We start from the raw sequence: 6,692 nt of genomic DNA on the forward strand, positions 1-6,692 counted from the left end.
AGTGATTTTAATATTGGAAAAATGAAAGAAATGTGGCAGACAGAAGGCGCTGAGATTTTCTGATGCTGCAATGGAGGCCTTGGTGCAAGAGGTGAAGAGGGAGAGAGATGTGGTCTATCACAGGGAGCCTGCCAGGAGGCCCTTCAACTAAACTTTGCAAAGGCAGTGGGAGCAGATGCAGGTCAATGCCTGCATTTCAGCCTCTAGGATCCGGATGTAGCACTGTAAAATGTTCAATGATCTCAAAGAGGTTGAAGATTGCAGTGATCAAAGGGCAGGATATATCAATAGTCCAGCTATCAGTCTTTCTACCTGTGGATGGTTGTACCCAGGTGGTAGCCCCCCAAGATGCTATGGGTGGCCTCTCTGAAGTCCCCTCACACTGACCACACAGGAATTGCCTGAGAAATTTGGACTTCCAATGGGTCTGGAAACCTCGGAAACTCGGAGTTAAAATCGGAGCCTTCTGATGGCTCCAACTCACTCGCCAGAATAGTTATCTTGGAAAATTTCGAAGGATTACAACCAATTCTAACTCCCGCGTAACTATACTACTGAGTCACTGACTCCCCACTGATCAATACAACCATCCTGGAATACCTGACTACTCCCCCAAACCCTTTCCTACGCCCCACTCCCCGAACTATCCTCTGAACAGCTTGGACTACTCCTGACCACACCAGCACCCCATGACTACTCTCCCAACAACCCAACTACCTCCGCAACTCTCTGATGCACTATCAATCGAGTCAAGACTAGTTGTGAGCAAGACAAATAGGCTTTTATTAGCAAGAACTTGGAGCCATTCCTGTCGGAGATCTGGTCTGTACTGAAGGCTAGGGGGAGGAGCCACCGCATTTATACCCGGACCAGGGGGAGGAGTCTTGGGCGGAACCGACAGGGATGTGCCACATATACAGGTAATAATAAATACTAACTAACAGTGGTTAACCACCACAGATAACAGATAACAGTGGTTTACCACACTCTCCCAATCCCTTCCCTACCCCCACCCCTCAAATACCCTTTAAGCCCTCAGACTTTCCCCTGACCTGACTATTCGCCTGACCAGCTGACTAGCCCACTGGCGTGATTAACCTCTGACCACCCTCCCGACCCACCCTACTCCCTCACCCATTTACCTGCCACCCTACTCCCTCACCCATTTACCTGCTACCCTACTCCCTCACCCATTTACCTGCCACCCTACTCCCTCACCCATTTACCTGCCACCCTACTCCCTCACCCATTTACCTGCCACCCTACTCCCACACCCATTTACCTGCCACCCTACTCCCTCACCCATTTACCTGCCACCCTACTCCCTCACCCATTTACCTGCCACCCTACTCCCTCACCCATTTACCTGCCACCCTACTCCCACACCCATTTACCTGCCACCCTACTCCCTCATCCATTTACCTGCTACCCTACTCCCTCATCCATTTACCATACGCACTTATCTTCTCTCTGTAACTTTCAAAGTGGTTTTGGGACATTTAAACTTACCAGACTGTGGAGGAACAGAGAGATCTTGGGGTCCATATCCACAGATCTCTAAAGGTTGCCACTCAAGTGGATAGAGCTGTGAAGAAGGCCTATAGTGTGCTAGCTTTTATTAACAGGGGGTTGGAGTTTAAGGGCCGTGGGGTTATGCTGCAACTGTACAGGACCTTGGTGAGACCACATTTGGAATATTGTGTGCAGTTCTGGTCACCTCACTATAAGAAGGATGTGGAAGCGCTGGAAAGAGTGCAGAGGAGATTTACCAGGATGCTGCCTGGTTTGGAGGGTAGGTCTTATGAGGAAAGGTTGAGGGAGCTAGGGCTGTTCTCTCTGGAGCGGAGGAAGCTGAGGGGAGACTTAATAGAGGTTTATAAAATGATGAAGGGGATAGATAGAGTGAACGTTCAAAGACTATTTCCTCGGGTGGATGGAGCAATTACAAGGGGGCATAACTATAGGTTTCGTGGTGGGAGATATAGGAAGGATATCAGAGGTAGGTTCTTTACGCAGAGAGTGGTTGGGGTGTGGAATGGGCTGCCTGCAGTGATAGTGGAGTCAGACACTTTAGGAACATTTAAGCGGTTATTGGATAGGCACATGGAGCACACCAGGATGATAGGGAGTGGGATAGCTTGATCTTGGTTTCAGATAAAGCTCGGCACAACATCGTGGGCCGAAGGGCCTGTTCTGTGCTGTACTGTTCTATGTTCTAGATTATGGCAGCTAGTGCCACAAAAATGGGTGTGTCTCGGCTCCCTGACACTCCTGTACTGCGAAGGAAGAACTCTGAAACCAATATGCTCCACATTTCTGAGTTCAGAGGTTCAGGTCAGAATTGTGGGGTTCTGATGCAAGGTAGGTAAACAGGAGCTGGGTGATGACGCGATGACAAATGCCACTCCTCGGAAGATTCGGCCTATTATTAGGATTGCTGACTTTCTGATCTCGGGGAGTCTCAGTGGCTCCATGGAGCACAAACCTGCCATTCTCTCTCAGGAAGAAAGCATTCGCCCACCTGCCCGTGTCGATTCTGTAGTGCCCATGTTGTTGACCATCAGCCAAGCAGCCCAGTCCACTGCCACTCACAGTGTGATGGTCAACCGCAGAGGGAAGATGAGGGATCGGATTTTCCATCCCTTCCCGCCGCCAGGATCTTCTAGCCCAGCTGAAAGGGCTGTGGTGAACGGGCAGGAGAGTGAAGTTGAGGCTGCGATGAGATCAACCACGATCGTATTGAATGGCGGAACAGGTTCGAGGGGCTGAATTGCCTTGTGCTGCACCATAGTTCCTAAGATTCTTATGAGTGTTGGTGGATGGGGAATTGGATTATGTTCGTTGCTGTCACAGTCGGATGAGTTGACCTTGTAGAGTCCAGCTGGAGAGGGCTGTGCTTCTTGCCTTTTTCTTCCCCTTCTCCTTCTCAGCTGGTCGGTGTGTGGCTGGGGCCAGGCAATGTGCTCTCACGATGGTGAGGTTGTGCAGTATGCAGCAGGTCAGTGGGCATTGATTCTGTTGTCCTGTCCTGACTAATGCGGCAGGGCTCCTGCAGGGCGGTTCAGGCAGCAGATGTGTTGTTGAAGCATCACAATGGTCTGTTCAATCACATGTTAGATTGCAGCATGGCTTTTGTTGATTGTATGCTGCCCATGTGATGAGGGAAATGATACACCATCAAAGGGCAGCCCTTGTTACCCAGTAACCATCCTATGGTTTGCCATGGTTTACTCAAACATAGAATCATAGAAACCCTACAGTGCAGAAGGAGGCCATTCGGCCCATCGAGTCTGCACCGACCACAATCCCACCCAGGCCCTACCCCCACATATTTACCCGCTAATCCCTCTAACCTACACATCCCAGGACTCTAAGGGGCAATTTTTAACCTGGCCAATCAACCTAACCCGCACATCTTTGGACTGTGGGAGGAAACCGGAGCACCCGGAGGAAACTCACGCAGACACGAGGAGAATGTGCAAACTCCACACAGACAGTGACCCAAGTCGGGAATCAAACCCAGGACCCTGAGCTGTGAAGCAGCAGTGCTAACCACTGTGCTACCGTGCCGCCCGAATTTATTAGATAGTGCAGTGAATTGCTGCAGAATGAAGGCATGATAACTATTGCCAGGATACTGAGCATTGTACTGCATTTTATGTTGGGTGGAATTTTCCATTGTTTACACAGAGTGCAGGCTGAGGCGGGAAGACCAGTGGGCACTTGCAGGCTGCACAGTCAGCTTTGCTCACCATGTGGTACAGTGCTCCATCCAGATAAAATTTCCTGCCTTGGCCCACGCCCTCACACTGGCAGGCTGGGACCCAGTAGAGTGGGCAACAGAAGCTCTGATCTGCAATAGAAAAGTGCATTACACCACCCACCCCCCAAGGAAAAAGAGAACCCAACTCCCCAGCACGCACATGGGAAACCTTCCCCCCACCTCCCCCACCCACCCAAGGATAAGCAGAACCCCTCCATTAGAGCGCCCTAGTGTGACATTCCCTCCTGGCAATTCCCTTCTGGCACTGCCCCCTGTCACTTCCCCCTGGCACTGTATCAGGGGTCAATGCAGGTGGCAGTGCCAAGGGGCAGTGCCAGGGTACGACCCAGGCATGTCCCTTTCCCTGTTTACCTGGCGAGTTCCCCTTTGCCTGGTTCGCGTTTAGCAAAAGCAGTCATAAACCTCGCCGCTGTGATGTCACAGCGGCAAGGGGGGAGTTCTTAATGTGGGGCGAACATTCGGTATCAAAACCCTATGATGGAATATTAATTTATTAAAATAAAGTTCCCGACCTTCCTGGGCGAGGGACGGGGAAAATCGTTGGCGAGATTCACACTTTCTGAGTTTCGCGATATTTTGCGCCCGCTTTGTCTTTTGCACTCGTACCGAATGTGGGTGCAAAATCATGGCGGTTGCATGAAGTCACATGTCAGCTGGAATTCGAGGGTGCAAAATCCCCCTCAGTTGCAGTTTAGGGCTGGGTTGACTTATAATGCCATATGGTGACACATGTGTATGGAGTCCATGGTGCACTATGCCACAGGCAACCTGGAATCCACGTGAATCTGTGTACCACTCTGTTTGAAACTCACTAGCAATTAAAGAAGGAAATGTATTCAACTCTCTTGGAATACAGAACTCAGTGTCATGTTTTATAAACGGCAATGGCACACTGGGAACTGTTACCAATATTGCCTTGCCCAGAGTGGTCAGAGCCCAACACATAAAAGTTCATGGTCACAGGCACCTCACAGTTGCTGACAATGCCTTCTTTACCTTGCTCTGAGGCTACCGCTGTGACAGAAGCAGATAGATTTCAGTGAGGTGATCCTTACTGATGCACAGACATTTTGCACACTGTTCCTCCTGAGGTTCAGGTAGAAGAATTGCTCCATAAACATTCTTGTGTGGATATGAACTTCCTGCTGCAAGTCATTCTTCCCTCTTCCAGCAGTTTGTCCTGCTCTCCATGACTTCTGCTCATTCACCCTGTCCTGTTGTCGTCCACAGCACGCTATTGCACCCCTATCTGGGAGCAAGTGGTTTGTGCAGAATCCTTGAAGTCAAAGAACAAAGAACTAAGAACAGTACAGCACAGGAACAGGCCTTTCGGCCCACCAAGTCTGTGCTGACATAAATGCTTCTTTAATCTGATATTTTCTTGCCTCTACGTGGTCCATATTCCTCTATTCCCTGCCTATTCATGCATCTATCTAGATGCCTCTTGGGCGTTGCTATAGAATCTGTTTCCACCACCTCCTCCGGCAGCGCGTTCCAGACATTCACCACCCTCTGTGTAAAAAACTTGCCCCTTACAGCTCTCTTAAACTTTCACTTTCAACCAATTCCCGAGTAATTAACCCTTCGACCCTGGGAAAAAGACTCTGACTATCCATTCTATCCAAGCCTGTCATAATCTTGTAAACCTCTCTCAGGTCCCCCCTCATCCTCCAACGCTCCAATGAAAACAATCCAAGTTTCATTGAATCATAGAAACCCTACAGTACAGAAAGAGGCCATTTGGCCCATCGAGTCTGCACCGACCACAATCCCACCCAGGCCCTACCCCCATATCCCTACATATTTTACCCGCTAATCCCTCTAATCTACACATCTCAGGACACTAAGGGGCAATTTAAGCATGGACAATCAACCTAACCCACACATCTTTGTTCAACCTTTCTTCATTTTCCATATCCTCCAGACCAGGCAACATCCTGGTAAATCTCTTCTGCACCCTTTCCAATTCAACAACATCCTTCCGGTAGTGTGGTGAATACACAATACTCCAAATAAGGCCAAACCAAATTATTTCCAGCTGTAACGTGATTTTCCAATTCCTATACTCAACCCCCGCTACCATACGCCTTCTTGACCACCCACCAGAGTTGCCACCTTCAGGGAACTGTGGATCTGCACGCCTAGATCCCTCTGTATGCTGATATTTCTAAGGGCTCTACCATTTACTGTATACTTTCCTTCTGCAGTAGACTGTAGTAAGCAATTTTTTAAAGCGGCATCTCGGCCTTTTGGCTAAGATGCAAATGAGCTCAAGTCTTGGAGGAGGAAAGGGTGGTTTGGTCGCTCGCCCTGTCTTGTCAGCCTGGATCGGAAATGTCTCAACTTGTTGAGACTCTGAATTGGATTTGATTTGATTGAATTGGAAAAGGATTTTTAAAAAAGTAGACTGTAGTACAACTTCGCTTCTCGGCCTTTTGGCTAAGATCAAGTGTAGTATGGATGCTGTGCTTGGTCGAGGTCATTGGGTTGCATTTAAGCTTCATATTCATATGAAGCAATTTTTAAAAGCGGCATCTCGGCCTTTTGGCTAAGATGCAAATGAGATCAAGCCTTGGAGGAGGAAACCTCCCCCTCCTCCAATCAGCTTGGCTCATGTAGATCAGGCGCAAGACAGGTGTGAAGGCCCTGTCTTGTCAGCTTGGATCGGAAATGTCTCAACTTGTTGAGACTCTGAATTGGACTTGATTTGATTGAATTGGAAAAGTATTTTAAATTTTTTTAAAGTAGACTGTAGTACAACCCCAACAGTGCGATTACACCGCTCCTGTTCCTGAGTTCTACCAATAGGTCCTCACTGGATGATCCCACCAAGGTGTCCTCCCCCTGTATAGCTGTGACATTCTCCCTAATCAGTAAAACAACACACTCACCTCTTTTGTCACCCTCT

General features: G+C 48.9%; 1 pseudogene; it reads left to right on the top strand.

Moving 5' to 3' along the window:
• Positions 1 to 6,203: 6,203 nt before the first annotated feature.
• LOC144494532 (U2 spliceosomal RNA) lies at positions 6,204 to 6,408 on the top strand (annotated as a pseudogene).
• The last annotated feature ends 284 nt before the right edge of the window (positions 6,409 to 6,692 follow it).

Source organism: Mustelus asterias, chromosome 5 (assembly GCF_964213995.1).
Source record: "Mustelus asterias chromosome 5, sMusAst1.hap1.1, whole genome shotgun sequence".
Lineage (NCBI taxonomy): Eukaryota > Metazoa > Chordata > Chondrichthyes > Carcharhiniformes > Triakidae > Mustelus > Mustelus asterias.